Source organism: Pseudoliparis swirei, chromosome 5 (genome assembly GCF_029220125.1).
Source record: "Pseudoliparis swirei isolate HS2019 ecotype Mariana Trench chromosome 5, NWPU_hadal_v1, whole genome shotgun sequence".
Classification (NCBI taxonomy): Eukaryota; Metazoa; Chordata; class Actinopteri; order Perciformes; family Liparidae; genus Pseudoliparis; species Pseudoliparis swirei.
In genome coordinates, this window is record NC_079392.1 from 5460588 (window position 1) to 5480578 (window position 19991).

Sequence of the window (19991 nt, forward strand, 5' to 3'; positions counted from 1 at the left end):
GATATTCTCATCATAAGTCCTTTTCATTTGCCTTCACACTGACCAAAACTGCACACATTTTACAGCCATCTTTTAAGCCTATAGGGCGACTGCATTTCTGTCTAATTTGTGGATTATAGACTTGAAGCGGAAACTACACATTTATGTCACGCAATGTTTAATGGGATTGTTTTCTCTCTCTTTCCCGCGATTACAAATTCCCGTGAGAGAGCATCCACTCGGGTCCCTCCTCCAGCCTCCGTGACAGTGTTGCCATGGTTGCGTCATGCACATTGTTCTCTCCGGGGTGACATAGTTATTTGGCTCCGATAAGGTATTCTGTGGGAAGACGCTCACTGCTATGTGACATCATGTGTTCCTTTAATGGATCAGTTACTAATCCGAATTGGGTGCTTTTTTTTAACACAGCAAAAAAAACACTGAAAATTATATTTTCCACAGTTTATATATAGAATATGTCACAGACATGAAAAAGTTGCCTTTTTTTTTAACAAGACACTTCCTGTAAAATGCAGTGACTTGCACAACAGAGAATATTCTTTAAGTGTGCAACATTTATATTATTATTTACACATAATACGCTTCTTAACCATTTATTATTATTAAATGGTTATTATTATTATTATTTAATGTCTTATGATAAATATGAATTATATTTGTAATAATTGCTCACGCAGGATCTATACTCTTAATTAATCTTTCGGTCCAACACCCCTCCGTCAGATCACACCGAAACCAAATAATGAGTATTAATAATTAAAATGTTTCAGGTTTCAATGGAAGTTTTTTGTTATTGTTGGTCTGATTTAAAAAGAAAATTTAAATTAAATTAATAAAGGAAAAATCTAAATTATAAGTGCAGTCCGATTTCTTATCTACATTTTACCGTTTGCATTGCATTTTTAATTGATTCATTCCTCATATGTTGCATCACAGCTCAACTTAAAGTTTAATTTAAATTGGAACAAGAACACAAACCCAGAGATGGCATTTATCCGCAGCATCTAGAAGTCTTTGAACTCTCCTCCACTGTCACAGTTCTTACTCATTATGTATGTTCCCCTTTTGTTTTGAGTGGTTGTGAGTCGTGTACCCTAAAGTTTGAAACGCAGCAGTGTCATGTGCCATACGTGCCTCACTGTCACGGGGGGATTAGGCTGGACCCAAATGAACGACTCATGAGACAGGTAATGCAAATAAAGATCCTTTACTGAGAGCTTCGTCAGGAACGGCACAGACGGAATAATCAAACACACTGTGGAACGCTCGAGGGCTTGGTCAGAAAAACACAAAACAATCTGGCAGAGGACAAGTGCGAGTGAGTGAACCTAAGTAGACAGGGACTAATTAGGGAATGGGCAACAGGTGAGACGGGCATGAAGACCAGGTGAAGGTAATGAGGGACTAACGAGGGAGTGATCAGAGGCAGGTGAAGGGAGTTGGACTGACGAGATGGGAAGCAGGATCTGGAATGACGTGACAGTTAGTGAGGCAGGATGAAAACAACTAATACAAAAAGGAAGGTGTGGAGCTAAACTGTTCCAGCTCACTACTGTTTGATATAGAGGAAATAAAAAGGAGCCGCCGCTGCTGTTGATTCCCATGATGTGGTGGCACCATTTTTTGTTCTACTTGTATGTAGATAATGGACACATTGACAGTTTGGCAGAAACCATAGGCAACCATGCAACCCTAGCAGGACTGTAGCAAGGTGTTGACCACTCAGTGTGAGTGTGTGTGTGTGTGTATAGCTGAGCCTTTCACACTTGTCCAATGTGTCGCATAGTGTGACCCAGTGTTTCTGCTGAATTTGCAAGGTGTGTGTGCAGTTTTATTTACCTCATTGTTTCTTGCTTGCTCTGTTTTGATCTGATGGGAACTTGCCCACAGGACAATGTTTCTCTTTCCACCCGTGACCCCATTTTTAACGCCCCACTCAAAGCCTTATGTGACTCTAGTCAGGGCATCTTATTCTGCACTCGACTGTGTGTGGACGTCGCTCCAAGTAGAGTGCAAGTGGCCTTAAATCTTGTAGAAGAAGAAGAAATACTTTTAGTGTCATACTACATATTTCTACATAGATAGATGAAATGTGTTCTCTGCATTTGACCCATTCTTAGTTGTTAAGGAGCGTTAGGCTGCTGTGAAGCAACTGGGGGTTCAGTGCCTTGCTCAAGGACACTTCGACATGCAACTGGCGGGGGATTGAACCGACTACCTGGCGGTTGCAGCCCCAGGATGGGAAATCTATTTTCTACTTTTTTTTCCTAAAGGCTGTGGTTGATTTTACATTACATTTCATTTAGCGGACGCTTTTATTGAAAGTTACTTACAATCATGTTACATTCATACACCGTAGACACAGCTACAGGGAACAAGTCAGGGTTAAGAGCAAGGACACATCGACTATGGCGGGGATTGAACCGCCAACCTCCTGTTTGAAAGACGGACCTGCTACCCACTGAGTCACCGATTTAAAGAAAGTCACGCATGTTACTCAAGACAAAATATTGCAGGACATCAAGTCTCCTAAAAAATAAGTCTCACCTCTTTATTTATTCGCGCAATAAATGAAAAACAGTACAAATGTAACATTATTAAAAGTCACAGAAATGAGTGAAGGTGAGAAAAGAAACACAAAGGGCTTAAACAAGGTTCTCACCTAAAGTAATAATGAAATATAAAGTTAAACATAAGACACATAAAACAAGTACCGTGACCTGTGGTCCTGTGTATTCGATCCATCAGCGTATATATGGAGTCTCTAACGGATGTAACAACCTTTATTGGTTAAACAGCCGTAAAATCACTGGAAGGATTTTGTCCGTGGACGTTTTCAGACGTGCACGACTCCTTCTTGAGAAACGTGCATTAATACATCTTGACAGTTGTGTTCTTATTCCAGCTTTCTGTTTCGATGGAGACCACAAGCTCTGCGTCAAAGTAGATGTGAGAACCAAAATAACATCAAAGCACTAAAATGAGCTCAAAGACAGCGTTGAAACAAAGTTATCTCCTTTCTCTTTTCGGACACCCTGTCATATAGGAAAATAACTCAATGGAGTTTTATTTTTTATGCAAACAAATACTGTATCTGACTGGAATGTTTAAAAAAAAGTCAGTCCCTTGTAGAACACAGCTGTCCAGAGATAGATTTAGTTTTTTATTTCCACAAAAAAACATTGTCCCAGTCTTTTGAAAGCATCTTACATGTCAGAATAACCACTAAATATGCTTTTAATAATGTACATATGCTTCTGATGTTAGTATGACATCGTTGGCTTTTCCAAATCAAAATATGAACCCATGATTCCTGGAAGAGGGATGTAAAGTGTGACCATCTCACAGGTCTGCCTGCATCCTTTTAGGTTGGTCCTCGTGTTGCCGTGGGCAACCCAGTCTCCTCCTGAGACAAAGGCTTCTGGTCTAAGGAGAACGGGGTGACAGAGAGCGACCCTAGAGCATCCGTGAGAGTCTTAAAGATCCTCTCATCCGTCACAGCTTTTATCGTGGAGAGGTCATTTGAAGCTATTGAGTCTATAAATAATTCCCCACGTTATTCGAGCACATAAATGAAAGAGCTCCGTTGAGGCGGAGGAGAATAAAAGCAGAAACACAGAGACATACGTGACTGTGATGCACACGCGTTATTAGCGGCATTCTCGGTTTTCCTTATCATTTTTGGGATAATTCGAGAAGCTTCCTGTCCGTCTCGCTGTCTCGGCCGTCTTTGGTTATCAGACATGACGAGACGTAACGTCACAATTGTCACAATATCATCTATTGCTCAATATGTGGTCACGTTTTTTGTGTTTTCTGAAAAAATTATAAAAATGACTTCGCCCATTATTTTAGGAAGGTGACGATATTTAGTTTTATCATCTCAACATTCTTCTCAACTACGACTACTCCTATAGCTCATCAGTATAGTTACATTTTAATTACATTAATGTAGTTAATTCTTAAAGGCTGGATGAATAAATAAAAAAACAAGCTGGAGTTTGGAGCCAACGTTACTCATCGGGGACTATTTTATTTATTATTATTATATTTATTTTCAGCTTCATCTTTGGTCGACTGGAAATAAACTGTGTGTGTGTGTGTTTAATAATGAAGGAACATGTCACGCATTGCTACACTGGCTCATCGATGCGTATTGTTACCTTCGCATTGAAAATGCGGAAGGTTATGTTTTGATCGCCGTGTATTTATTTATTTGTATGTGTGTTTGCGTGTTATTCACATAAGTCAAAAAGTATTAAACCGAATCGCATGAAATTTGGTGGGATGATTGATTATTATCCGGGGAACATTTGATTAGATTTTGGAATCGATCGGGTCAAAGGTCAAGGTCAAGGTCATGAAAAGGTCAACATCTTCTTTTTACGATAGCACGGTCAATTTGTATCCAATTGGCATGCGACTAATGCCAAAATGTTCATAATTCAATGCCCAATCTTGTGATATGCGAAGGTATGCGCTCTACCGAGTGCCCGTTCTAGTTTATATTGGATTTGGACAACTACGGCACGGAGGAATAAGATATGTCAGACTTTAATACCCAGACGATACTTATTACGGGTGTAGATTATGTTTTTGGCATTGTGATTCTTTAAAATTGCATATTCATAAGGATTTATATTTTCCATGCACTTTCTCTTCTTTAGTAGCAGTCAGCAATGAATGATTTTACTTTCCCCCCCCTGAATAAAACAGAAGAAATGCCTCAGCCACCAGCAAACAGTCGCACTGGACTTCTCTCCCAGGATGCATTCTGATTTGTCACAACAGGAAACCCTCAGGTGTGACTAATAACAATAATGGAACAACACCATTATTAAAGTTATTACTCCCACATGTCTGCCAGATAATGTTCTATTGTTACGTTTTCATGTCAAAAGGGTTTTATTGTCCTTCTAGAGGACAGAAGATAAGACTTTATGATGCTAGAGCCATTTTAATGATGTTTTTGGCATCGGACGCCGTGTTTTGACTGAGAGTCTTCAGCGCAGCGGGTCAAACCGCCGTTACTGTAATATTACGGACACAAAGCGTACGACGTGAAACAGATTGTGAGACACAACGAGGTGGAGTTGGTCTCCGTGGTGACGCGGGGGGACGCAAGTTGTTTGACGGGTTTTTCTTTATGTTTCGAGAGCGACGTCCCCGAGCTCGCTGTGTGGAGGATGGGGAGAGAGCACTGAGACACGGAGACCAGCAGACCGGGGTGTGAGACACAGCGTCACTCAGTGTGTGTGTGTGTGTGTGTGTGTGTGTGTGTGTGTGTGTGTACATGAGTGTCTAGCGCAGCATGTGACTATATATATGTGTGTGTGTGTGTGTGTGTGTCCAAAGCATCACTGCTTTATGCATCATTGACTTCTTCTTCTTCTTCTTCGAGTATGGCCTAATCCCAGTGTCCCCCACTGAGGAATTTCTTCTTCTTCTTCTTTTTCTTCTTCTTCTTCTTCTTCTTCTTCTTCTTCTTCTTCTTCTTCTTCTTCTTCTTCTTCTTCTTCTTCTTCTTCTTCTTTTTCTTCTTCTTCTTCTTCTTCTTCTTCTTCTTCTTCTTCTTTTCTTCTTCTTCTTCTTTTCTTCTTCTTCTTCTTCTTCTTCTTCTTTTTCTTCTTCTTCTTCTTCTTCTTCTTCTTCTTTTTCTTCTTCTTCTTCTTCTTCTTCTTCTATTAGTAACTAAATGTAATTATCCATTTGTACAGAGGCTCCGAATGGGATAAAGTTTGACGTATGAATGGATTGTAAAGACGACCGATGACGATACATGTTGGTTTAAATTGTTCCATGATGGATTGTAAGTTTTTATCTGAAATGTTTAGTTTCACAAAAGCTTGAAAGCTTATCAGATACCATAACAATGCCCCAGCGTTTATGCATACTGTGCGATAGGATTTTACAACTCTGGAAAAGTCATCGCAATGAACATTTTATCTTTTTAATCGATTTGGTATGAGTAAAAATGTCCATTGTAGGTTAGGGTTTTCTAAAATCAAAAAAAGTTCATTTTATTTCAAATGAATGTACACTCAGCACCCCATCTTGACAGAAAAAAACAGATGCAAATGTATAAAAAAAGAAAGAAAGAAATATCACGGTCTGAATACTTATGACCATGTGATATTTCAGTTTTTGTTTTTTAAATAAATGTGCAAACATTTCTACGTTTCTGTTTTTTCTCTCAATTCCTCGTTAGTCCGACAAATATTTCTCCGAGGGACAACGAACGATTTTTTTTTTCCGTTTCTCGAGCGCTCTGAATCGTGACGTGGGAGTGAAGTGTCTCACCCTTCTTGTCAGACTGGCCACCGATTTGCCTAGTGATGCCCACGTCGCCGTGGCGATTGGTATCGCGCGTTCAAACATTTTTTCTCCGGAGCGCCTTTTGTGTCGTGACCATGTGGGCTCCACGTTGTCATGGAGCTGCATCCTTCGCCTCCACGGGTCTCCTCCTGCCTCTCTTGGCGTCTGGTGGTGAAAGGCTTGTTCTGACGATGATGATGAAGAAGATGATGGTGATGATGATAATGATGATATTCAGTCTTTTTTATACAGCCCAATATCACAAATTACGAATTTGCCTCAGAGGGCTTTACAATCTGTACACATACGACATCCCTGACCTTTGACCTCACATCGGATCAGGAAAAAAAACTCCCCAAAGAAATAGAAAATAAACTTTTCCGGTGGAAAAAAAGGGAAGAACCCTTCCGGAGAGCAACAGATGATGCATCACCTCTCCTTCTTTCCAACATTCATCAACATCAGACAAGTGGTGTCGCTGTGACTGCCCTTCAGGTGAATCTGTGTTTTTTTTTATAGACTATAAGACGGGGGTCGGCAACCCTTTGTCAAAGGCTCCCTTGAGGCTTTAAAAAATAAATATATTTATTTTTCGCACTAGACAATCTTTCAAAGGGAACACCTCTTGAGGTTTGAGGTTATGTACTGTGTCACTGAAAAAAATATTCTATATTATTTTTTACTGAAATGTGCGTCGTGTCCTATCACGGTGCTGATATTCAGAGCCCCGCCCCTCAGTCCACCTTCAATGGACAAATAAAAAAAGAGAAAAAGTCACGGAGAAAAATAAAGAGTTTAATTCTGCGTGTACGTTTTAATTCGATGCTGGCTGACCTCTATATGCTCCATATGTGGCGAGACATTAGCAAACGGCAAAATATTTGATGTTGAAAGACTCTTCCGAGAACGAGCTCACAGCATTTCCTGAAAAGTATCGCGCCGCAGATGAGAGAAGAAGAAAAAATGAGCAAAGTTAATATACTTTCACCAAGTCTCCGAACTCAAATTGACCTCAATGTAGGCCGACACATGACAGTGTATATTTGTTATATTATTATAACGACTAAAATAGCAACACAGTGTCAAGAATTGTCTTTATTCTTGTTCTATAATTCCATAAATAATACAAACTACAGTTTTTGCATATACTGTACATATTCTGACTGTGAATAAAAGGTGATATCAAATAGCTTTTTTGCCGCTACAGACGCATTTTATTTGGTGGAAAATAGGAACAAATGGCTCTTTGGATGTGGAGACCTGGACTATGGGAGTGAAGATGGAAATGTACTTGTTGTTTTTGTCTTGTATTTTTTCTTTTTCATGGCATTTTATCATGATGGTTCAAGAGATGACTGAACATGTGTAGTGAGGGGTGAAAAGGTCCCCGGCAGAGATTAAATGGTCAGCATCTTAAACCCCTAAGCCACCAGGACGCCCTCTGATTGGCACATATCCATATCAACACTCCAGAAACAGCATGTGTCTGACACGGCTCCTGCACATCACTACCACTTCTCTCCATATGCAAGGTCAAGAGTTAAGAGTGGGTTAAGGCCATCATAATGTATGCATTACTGCTGTTGTGCTGGTGGCTGAGCAACGTGTGTACTCGTCTTACATCTGGTAACAACGCTCAGACAACTTTGTCAAAGTCAGGCAAAAAACACTAAATTAACTCATTAAAAAATCGATTAAAATCCAGTCCGAAAGCTCACATTTTAAACCCAGGACTCACCGCGTTGGGAGTCCACAGAAAGAAAAGAAAAAATGTTGTGTGGTGGCTGTTGAATTGGTTTCCATTCCCAGTTCCCTTTCCTCACCTGAGGGAGTGTGTGCAGCCGCGCTGCATAAAAAGCTGTCAAAATGGTGCTCTTAGTCAGGCCTTTTTAATTAGGCTTTTATGGTAATTTTGGGGCAATTGAGTCACTGGTAACCACGGCAACTGCTCACAGTGCAATTTTCCACGGACTGTTAAGAAAGACTTTAGGGATATAAAGTTACTAAAGGGTGTTTATGCAAAGGGCTGGAGGCTGTTGTGGAGTCTGAGAAACACCTTTGAAAAGCCTGAAAAAAATATATTTATATATATATATCATATATATATATATGTATTTATATATATACATATATATTTATATATGTATTTATTTATATATATACATATATATACGTATATATATATATATAAAAATACATATATATACCTGTACATGGAATGGAATATATATATGTATATATATATACATATATATGTATATATATATATACATATATATGTATATATATATATACATATATATATAGTGAGTTTGCTTCAGGATAGGCTGTGTTGTTAATTCCTGCAGCAGACAGTGTGCTTCAATGTTGAAGTGACCTCAATGTGGCAAGGGCATGGGGTGAAAGACATCAATGCGGACATGAGGATGCCACAGTATCTTATCTGTTTTCATTTTAAAAAAGAGGTTGAGAGGGGAGGAAGAAGAAGAAGAAGAAGAAGAAGAAGAAGAAGAAGAAGAAGAAGAAGAAGGGAGGCGACGACGATAGAGGGATGACAAGAGGCAGCAGCGGGTGATAGATGGAGCGAACGCATGAATAGAGATCCAGACAGTCATGCACAGCTATCAGCTGGCAGTGAAAAATAAAAAAAGAGAGAGATTGACTCCTCGCCAGGAGAGAGAGAGAGAGAGGGGGATGACAGAAAGATAGAGAGGTTGTTCCAGATAGCAGCAGGTCTCACAGTGTGTACAGAGAGAGATTTTTTTTCAGGTGAAGGTGAACCCGTTCTAGTGCAATCAGGACGCCGAGCGCTGGAAGGGAAGAAGACCGGACTTTAAGTTACACTAGGGTTCAGCCTCAGTTTAGGGGTAAAACCACGACTAACTTAAAAAATAATAAAAACACTGTTCTCTGCCTGCCCAGCACCAAACTACAGACTATAACGGGTGAAGATAAAGGGAGGAGACTCAAACGGAGGAAAAAGAGAGTGAATATTGAACTGGAATGAACAGAAAAAATAAAGTCACACGTTAAAATGAATGATAATGTTCCGTATCTGCTAGACAGGTAAATACAGGATTATGTCAGCGTCACAGATTGGACCAGTTGGAGCGATGCTCCTTTTGCAGACTGTATCATTTCAGAATCAGATTCATCTTTATTGGCCGTGTACAGTGGGTACGGAAAGTATTCAGAACCCTTTACAATGTTCACTCTTTGTTTCATCGCAGCCATTTGCAAAAATAAAAAAAGTTCATTTTATTTCTCGTGAATGTTCACTCAGCACCACATCTGGACGGAAAAAAAAATAAATGTAGAAATTTTTTGCAAATTTATTAAAAAAGAAAAACTGAAATATCACAAGAGTGAAACATTTAATGGGGTCTGAATAATCTCCGTACCACTGTACGTGACTCCGGTTACACGTACGCTCTCGTCGGACATACGTTGTGGCGACCCGGGGGGACTTGGAAGTAAGATTCAGAATAAAATCTGGAGATTCAGAGTCGTAAAGTAACATTAAGTGTCTTTTAATAAAACGGAGATGGAAAAGGAGGGATGGGTGTACAGAGTCAACAATTGTCAGCTTTTTTCCCCTGGCTTGCAGGATAAATCTAAAAAAAGACATTGAAGACAACAGAATAGCAACATGTATGTAGAATATAAAAAAACAACAACAGTGATGATGAATTGTAGGATTTTAGTGCAGGAAGAAAGTGGCGATAGTGCAAGTAGTGCAGATGGAGGAGTGTAATTATTGTAATTCTTTTCAGAGGCCTAAACGAGTGAAACTATCTAGTATTTCACACTAAAAGGGGAACGCTGAGTCATAAGTCAGGTTGGAAATCCTTAAGCCAAAAGAGTTCCGAATATTGACCAAGGGGCGGGGCTTATCTCCTTGGCTTTACTCCGTGGAAACAGTTATTATCTCTGCCATCCACCACGGAAGAACTAACCACTAGTTCCGCTTGATACTTTTTTGAGGACATCCCACAAACGTCGGAACATCCAACGCCCTCGTGTTCGGGTTCATGACACCACCCGACTACGAATAACTGCCGCTTCCGGCGCCACGAGAGCAGCAGCAGCCAGTTAGATCCTCAACGCTGATTGGCTTTCGCAACTCTGCGTCGGGCGGATTTTTCGCCAAAGTTTGAGGCGAATGTTCGCAACGCGCAATTCGCGTCTATCGCAAACCCCCTCGCGTCCGTACGTTGACTTTGCGTGAAAATTCCACATTCTTCCAAATGTTGAATCGAATTAACCCAAAACTTGTAGAAACAAGCGTCGCCCGGTTCTTACCGTGATCTATGAACAGTTGAAAAGCTTCGAGGTCAAAAACCTGCAAGACGTGACGCTGTTAGAGTCGATGTGTGTGTGTCTCTGCTCGGGGCTCTGAAGCAGCTGGCTCAGCAGCACCCCAAGGTGACCTCAACTCACTAAATAACACACAAACAGACACATTGATGCCCACAGAAACACACTCACAGACCGCCATTGACATCAAGAGTCCATTAAAAGGGCCGTTTCAGATGAGTCAGCGTAGTAATCCCACTTCCCTTTCACGTGATGATAATGTATTGTCGTCTATGATCGATTATAAAACTACAAATGTTCATTATTTGCATTCCTAACATTGTCTTCCTCAGAGGATGCTCGAGTGATCAAGAGATATTTGAGAGGGTTTACATGGGATATCGTCACACAATAATAATAATAATAATAATAATAATAATAAGCATATAGCCGATGCTAGATATATTATTTATCTTTATATATAATATATATATATATAAAGATATATAATATATCTTTCTTTATATAGAAATATTATATTATATAGCTTTCTCTCTCTCTATATATATATATATATATATAAATATAAATATATATAATATCACCAATGTTAATAATAATAAGCATATAGCTGAATATGAATATGTATTAAATTGCTCTTTGTAAAGGATTTTTTTGAACAGATGCTCATTTTAAATACATTTTATAAAATCTCACGTGCCCCCCGGAGTGCCTTCACGTACCCCGAGGGGTACACGGGCCACCATTTGAGAACCACTGCAGTCTAATGTCTGCAGTGGACCGCCACAACGAGGTCACCGCGAAGATATGAACTTTTATATACATGCATTTTGTTTTTCTAAGTTGTCACTCAAAGATTTTGCCTTTTCAAACCCTTCAATATGCGTTTGAAGATTTTAGGGTTTGATGAAGAATTTGGGTCAACGTGACAAGAAAAAAAGTTTTTAGTTGACCAAAAAACGCGATAAAGTTGTCGTTTACTTTTTCTCTCCGATGACTAAGACGAGACTCCGTCGGCTGAGGATTCCTCTTCTCTCAAACCGAAGACGATAACTTTTATCTTTCCGATGAATCCCCGCCGAGAACTTAAAAATGGATTTAGATCGAAACGCTCCCGTAGAGAGGAGGAAGGGAAAAAAAGTGCTTGATTTAAGATGACTTCCCTTTTTGTCTCTTGGTAGGGGGTTGGGATGGAGGAAGAGAGAAAAAAGTTCAACGCAGAGACAGACGGAGAGAGAGAGAGAGAGAGAGAGAGAGAGAGGGCGTCTCAGGCAGATCTGGGCCACTGAGCACAACCCTGGAAGAACAGAGAGGATTAAAAAAAGATACGGCTGGCCTGGAAACAGGAGAGAGAAAGAGAGAGAGAGAGACAGACGACGACAGAAGGAGAGTAGAGGCTCAAATAGAGTATCTCCTCTGTGAGCTTTGCAGATACTGAGGAACAGCTGGATGAGGAGGAACAAATAAGTTGGTATGAAAATGTTTGTGTCTGTTGAAGACATAATTTAACGTTGTCACGTAACACAGTTTTATAGTTCCGTGGATATTAAACAGGTATTTAATTGTGCGTGACCATCATCAATGATCAATTAAACCACTCATAACCCTGGACTTTGATAGCCCATATGTGTTTCTACTTACTCTTAAAAAAAACATATCCCACAAGTTCTCAGAGAAGTCGTAATATGTTGAGAACATGTTTCATATTGCATGAATGAAGTAGTAATTTATTGAGAATAAACTCCTGATATTTAAAGAAAAACGTTGACCTGTTCTACTGTGCATGATGTTCGCTCTGCCCCCTGCTGGTGGGTTAAGTTTGCCCTTCAGACCGTCTGACAGACAACATTTAGGGAAGCAGGTTGAAACTCTTCTCTCTAAGACACAGGTGTCAAACACGAGGCCCGTGGGCCGAATTTGGCCCGCCACATCCTTCTAAAGTGGCCCCTTTGAGTGGAGAAATCTTGTAGATAAGAAAATGTCTCTAATATTATAATATACAGGACTTTCAATTTAAATGGATATATATTATAATATTGTGAGACATTCTTTATTTTCTGTAATGCACTCAAACAAACAATAATCAGATGCAAAGAGTTCTGGATTCATTACAAATCAACTGAAATATTGCAAGCCTTTTATTCTGATTTATTGCTGATTATGAGTTTGACACCTCTGCTCTAAGAAAACTCAAATATCCTATCTCTAAATATTAGAATATCATGAAAAAGTATACTAGTAGGGTATTAAACAAATCACTTGAATTGTCTAATTAACTCGAAACACCTGCAAGGGTTTCCTGAGACTTGGCATACACTCAGCTGTTATAAATCTTTTTTTTTACTTGGTCTGAGGAAATATTAAAATTTTATGAGATAGGATTTTAGAGTTTTCTTAAGCTGTAAGTCATAATCAGCAATATTAAAAGAATAAAAGGCTTGCAATATTTCAGTTGATTTGTAATGAATCCAGAATGCAAGACATTTTTGTTTTTTTAATTGCATTACAGAAAATAAAGAACTTTATCACAATATTCTAATTTTCTGAGACAGTCCTGTATTATTTTTCCGATGGATCATGACAAACATAACAAACTGATAATAATAATAATACACTCTTCTGATCAGGCATGAATCTCACCACCTTTTGGCTTTTTGTCCACACATAAATGTGCTTCACCACCTCCGATAACCTGCAGCTCACATGCCACTTCCCCAATTATATGTCCAGTGGGAATCCTCCTGGGGTGTGTTGACCGTCCCAACCAGAGCACAGGGGTCAATATGCTACTTGATAAATAAATATCCTCACAGGAATCCTCTCAGTAGCTGTAAACACTGGACTGTGCGTTGGAGAACAGCCTCTGCAGATATGCCGGTCACTGTCAGCACGACTCGATGTCACGCCGCCTCTCGATGGCGTGAGTGCTTGTTAATTTGTCTTTATGGCGTTCTATTTATACGTCTCGTCTGCCGGTTGTTGTCGTGTGTGCATGCGGTCCGCTTCGTAACGTTCCAGCACAGAGTGATAAAGTGGTAAACGTCTTTATTTTCAGGTCATTCTGGAGCTTTTAGGTTCGACTCTCAGTCTGTACGTCTGAGCAGAATTGATTGTTTTTGGGTGCAGGTGAACTGTGTTGTTATTTTTAGTCTCGGTGATGTAAGGGTCGTCGAGTTTTTACAGACCTGCCACCCGGAGCCGCGAACGGCGGACTGATCGGACCACGACTCCGTTGTGGGCTTTTTTTGTTGTTGATTTTATTGGAAAAAGAAAATGTTTGGGTCCCTTTGTTGAAATACTTAAAAATGGCATTTGGTTACATTTCCAGTTTGTGAGTCATTCATAGATAAATACAGTTATATTTTCAATCTACTTATCAATAAAGGGACCAATGGTGGCAGCTTTAGTCTAGACGTGCATGTCAGGTGAACCGGTGACTGAGAGTGCAGACCAGTCCAGGACCAGGACTCCAGCTCACAGCCGGGTCCAGGTGATGCACGGCTGATCGGCCAGATGTTGCTCTATATTTGTTTCATTAAGTGTGTTAGATTTATAGTATAAGCAGCTAATAAAGACACAAACACAGAACAAATTCTCAGGACAAATTTATACAATTAACTATGTGTGTGTGTGTGTGTGTGTGTGTGTGTGTGCTGGTTCAGGTAAGTGCTGGAGGAAGGGGTGGTTTAATGAATGTAAAAAAAAAAAAAGAACAATATGTTCCTGGCTGCTAGTTTGCCTCCCACACACACACACACACACACACCTACACACACACACACACACACACATTTACTGGCACACTATTTTTTTTGCTTGAAAATGTGGAGCATTTGGGATATGAAACAGGATCTTCCATTTTCTCTAGCCATCAGTGTAAATGAGTGTGTGTGTGTGTGTGTGTGTGTGTGTGTTTGTGTGTGATAGATTTTTCGTTGGTTCAAATGCGTAAAGCCATTGTGTGTTTCACATTGTGCTTGTGCGTGACAGTGTGTGAGAGAGTGCAGAAGCCCGGGTTGAGTTCTGCAGTGTGCAGCATTTACACCTCAAAAAAATATATTTTAAAAAATAAAAAATAACAGTCCAAAAGAGAGAGCTGAAGAAGTGTTCTCATGCAGGTGTCTGATGTTTTTTTGAGTCCATGTGAAGCGTCACCAAATGTGGGGCGATCGCCCACCGAGTGCAGCATGTTCTGTTTAATGAGAGAGAGAGAGAGAGAGAGAGAGGGAGTAAAAATACACCCAGCTCCTGGGAGACGGTCTCTATGGCAGCGGTTACTATGGTGACGGCACGGGCTGCACTTGAAGTGATGACTTGTCACGGTCCCCCCCCCCACCTGTCACAAATGACAGGTGGGGGGGGGGGGACCGTAACCATGGTTACGCATCCCATCCTCAGGTGACCTCGCGATATTTTTTGCGAACAAATCGTAAAGTCTGAACTCTGAACTCTCGGCAAGGGGAAAACAAATAATTACTCATGAATGGAAGCTGATTGCAATGTGGGATATTTATATGTAGAGTTGTTTGCGATATTGAGTATGAAAATCGCATATTCACGGACTACTTTATTGCCTTTATGTAGATACACACAAGTATTTAATGTATTATAAAAGAAAATAAAGGTTGAATATCCTTAAAAATAGACTCAAATTTAGATTTATACTCTAATAGTCATGCTGAGCTTTCTGACTTCTGTTAGTATCGACTTCCAGACGCAACCTTTGTTATAATAAGTGAAAAAAGGCTGCTTGCATGTGTTCAACCGGGTTTCAATGAAAGTAAAACGATTATGAGATCAACTTAATGTCAGTGTCTGACACCAGCTTGTGTTTTTGTTTTTGTTGTTCCAGGAAATTGTATCACTACTCACATCTTTGATTCTTTTATGTAATTATATCGTCGAACTGACATTAACAAAGCTAAATCATTTTAAATGTGTGCGTCTGTGTGTGTGTGTGTGTGTGTGTGTAGTGTGCACAGTCTGCTCTGTCATGCTGTTTCCATGGCAGCAGCGAGAGCCAACACTGTCACTTCCTGTTTCACCCCATTGGTGCCGGCTCGCTCTGACTTCATGACCGTGAATGTAGAAAAATAAAGCAAAGCTGCACGATTATAATTGCTCGAAGAAATCAAATAAATACACTTAATCCCGTTTAATCTGCGCTCCACATTGAGGCCGTGCGGGCTCAGGTCCGTGTTGCTGGTTTTGGAGCATGATGCTGGTCCATCTGGCTCTTGGCTGGGATGTCAAGCGCATGATTAGAGGTTGAGGCCGGCATTAAACCCTTTTCACATCTTCGGGAGTCACGTAGCTTTCAGCCAAGTTAGCACTCAGACCGCCTGCTTCCTCCGCCAATGAATGCTAGACCTCGGATGTGTAACGATGATGGAGGGTAGGCCTGTTTGTATAAATCACAGGTGTCAAACAGAAGGCCCGCGGGCTAAAAGCGGCCCACTGCGTCATTTTATGTGGCCCCTTACTGCTTGAAAGACATATGATCATATTTATATCCTGTGCTTTTATTTTGAAGGTTTCAAATGAAATGGATTTGTGTTCTAATATTATAGAAATGTTCTTGTGTACAATAGTTCTACTCTCAAATAAACAATAATCAAATGCAAAGAAAGGTTATTTAACAATGTGTTCGGGAGTAGTTTATACAGCGCTTCAGTTACAACCGGCCCTTTAAGAGGCGGCCACGACACCTATCTGGCCCACGTGGAAAATGAGTTTGACACCCCTGGTATAAATGGATGTCTTGGGTCATATGGTTTCCGTTGCTTCGGTGTCTCGGCCTGTAGGTGTGTTTTCTGCTCCAGACCACTTATATAAATATATAAAAATATTGCATATCCAGTAGTTTTAGGGAGGGATGAGTGTGTGTTTTAGGAAATTCAGCAGGTAGGAAGAGAGGTAACAGGATCCGAAACCTGGGAAATCAGAAAATACATTCCACAAAACTTCAACACAATGTGATCGTATTGATATTGTAGATGATTCTCTCATATTATTGCAAGTAATGAAATAGTATCTGAACAGAAGTCCATAAAGTGTAACTATCAGAGAGTTTTCTGTCTCTCTTACCTTGAAAACACAGGTTGAGTCCTGTTTCATTTTACTGTCCCAATCCAACAGTTGTTCATGTGAGCACACGGGAGAAATAATATATGAATACAAGAAAAAACTAAAGAAAATCACTATTTAAAAAATAAATAATAATTACTCTATGTGTCCTATTTTACCTTGAAAGTAAACTGTCAGGATCTGGAGTTTTTGTGTCTTGTGTTTCCTGTTTTATTTTGAAGTCCCCGTCTCTCCTGTCCTCTGTTTCTCTGCACTTCCTGTCCCTGTGATTGTCTGCCCTGTGCCTGATTGTTTCCACCTGTGTCCAATCACCTGCACCTGTGTCCAATCACCTGCACCTTCCCCGTGTATTCAAACCCTGTTCCTCGTTCTCCCAGTGTTGGTCGGTACTCTTGAGATCCAGGTGATCACTCGATGTCGACCTTGTTGTTTTGTTTTATTCCTCGATTTAAAAAGAGTAACGTTTTCTTTAAAACATCGGCGTTTGGTTCCTCTCTCTCTCGGTGACTACACTCGTGAAAGTTAACACTAATTACAACTCAACTTCAAAATGATACTCCTAATATTGCACTACCCCCCCCCCCCCTTTTTCAAATTACTTTATATTATATTAAATTACACGTCATTTAGCTGACGCTTATATTTATATCTCAAAGTGACTTAAAATCATGTTACGTTCATACACTGTAGACACATGCTAACGGGAGCATTTCAGGGTCTTTGCTCAAGGACACGTCGACTCGGGCGAGGATTGAACCGCCAACCCCCCTGATTGACAGACGGAGCTGCTAACCACTGACGCGCTGTCGCCCTCCTCCCCCCCCCCCCTCGCTTACCTTTAAGCTCTGAACGTGAGGGGTCAGACAAGCAGCAGTGGCTCAAGGTGTCAGCTCGGACAAAAAGCGCTGACTGGTGCGTTTTCCGCATGCTGTAGGCAAACAGTAAATCCCAGCTCGCCTCATTACGCCTCGCTCTGAGCATGACCGGGGGATGAAGGAGTATTGATTTGATTGGTTCAACCCTTTTTTTTTTAGATAAACAGGCTTTCACTGGAGCAGATAACATAGGGTCCTCCCAGTGCTGGAGACCACTCTGTCAATCTGGTCACACAGTGCTGGACGTGTGTGTGTGTGTGTGTGTGTGTGTGTGTGTGTGTTCATAGTCAGATAACGCTGCAGGGTCTTATCTCCGAGCCTCCTGGTCTCTCTCTCTCTACGCCTCCTCATCTTCACGTTCTCTCTCCCTCCTCGTCTCCTCCTCGCCTCCTCATCGCCTCCTGTCGCCCTCTTACTCCGTTTGTCCTCATCACAGCTGGGTCCCCCCGCCCCCCCACCCCCACCCCCCGCTCATCCAGATCAAACAGGAAATTGAGGCAGCGGTCGAGATAACTGGAAATTTGCTTCTTTGTTCTCGTCGAAAGGGGCTGGCATTAAAATGTCCTTTATTCGTCGGTAGAGAGAGTGAAGTAAAGTGTAATCAGTTGGAAATGATAAAGCCGAACGACGAGTCCTCGCTCGGGGATGTTAATACCCACAGTTAGCCGGCTCATAACATTCAGCTGCCGGCTTTTTAAATGGAGTCGTGTAATGGAGTGACGGAATGATGTCGTCGCGGAATTACAAAGGATTCAGTCTAATTATAAGGCTCCGGCTTGTTGTTTGAAGGGAGTCATTCTGTGTGTGTGTGTGTGTGTGTGTGTTTGTGAGAGGGTGAGTGACAGCCTCATACTAGTGATCCCACAGGTTTTACACCTGCCTGCCTGGCGGTCATTCGAAAGCTTACAAAGTTCATGAGAAACTAATATGAAGCTTTAGAAGTCTGAGTTAAACAAATACAATATTTTTTTTATTTTTTTATTACAGCCTTTTTTTCCCCCTCTCTCCCTGGTTCTTTGCTGAGCTGCAGTGGAGCGACGATAACACATGTGAGGAATTATGTAATAAAAAGTATTTGGAAAAATCCCCACTTGATTTTACTAGCGTACACTTCTGAAGCCTCATATTCATTCATTACTTTTTGTTAAAATGTCGTCCGCCATCTCTTCCATTCAAAACACAGGAAACGTTGTACGACCAGCGTGGATAATTACAGCAACCAAAAAAGAAAAACGTTTAGCTGCTTGTATGAAGACTTTTCCATATTCCTGATCATGCAGTAGCCATCGATCCGTAAAGGTTAAAGGCATTAATTAATAATAATAAAAACATGTGGACAATATACACCATGACAATATATTCCTGTAGCTCCCAATTGCTCAATATTCATTTCCCAGAAAATGCATTCCAATATGAATATTAATAGCATTCCTTCCTCACTATGCTTGTTGGCAGCATGATTAACATTGTTACAATAAAAGTTGTTTTGTGTGTTTTTTTCCCAAAGAAAATTGTGAAACTAATACAAATTATTGGTCAACAAATTCAATAATAGTGATTAAAAAACAGAAAAATAATAAATAAGCATAAGACCGCAGATTAGAGTACATTGTTAACTATTGAAGCAATGGAACAAGTGCGTGTATATTTTTTAACCACAAGTGACTTTTTAGCTGCAAAGGTTGGACATATGTGCTGGTATTGTATTGTATTGTATTTTCTATATTATTGTTGTATTTGTGTTTGTTGTTTTATGGACCCATGAGTCTCGAATGAAGAAATATATATATATATATATTTTTTTTTTAAAGCTGAAAATTTGTTGATTAAAGAGTTGCTTGCTCATAATCTTCATTACGCCTCAATTTAACACTGATGTCGTGTTAACGCTGTCATATCTACACCCTCAGACTGAAATGAACATTTTATTCATGTATTTATTTATTTATCGCATGACTCATCAAAAGCAGGGGAATGTGTCACCGGTAATTAATGCAGCTCACTTTGGTTGTCATCCCTCAAAAAAAAGATGTGTGAATCATTTGAAAGAAAATCCCACTCATGAATGTTAACGGCAGCTCCATAATTAATCTCTGAGAAAAAAGATATATGTGATGCTAGTTTGTGCCTGTTTATATGAGTTTATAACCTTAAATGACTCAAATGAATCAGAGACAATAGTTTAGATTTAAAGAATAAACACGTATGTATTTTCAGTTACGGTGCGTTCACTTGCAGCGCGGAAAATGTGCGAGTATGAAAGAGCGTACGCCGGCTTATATTTTGAGTGTCATCATTTTAAAAGAATATATATTATTTAAAACTCAGTGTGAATAAACATATGAATATAACACATTTCCATGACATTTCCAAAAAATGTGGGATTTTAAATTTTTT

The 19991-nt window shown here is 40.1% G+C and overlaps 1 protein-coding gene across 1 annotated transcript in view; it reads left to right on the plus strand.

Moving 5' to 3' along the window:
- lrrc7 (leucine rich repeat containing 7) overlaps nucleotides 1-19991 on the plus strand; it is an 89933-nt gene that overhangs the window by 23091 nt on the left and 46851 nt on the right. The gene's annotated exons all lie outside the window — the stretch shown is intronic.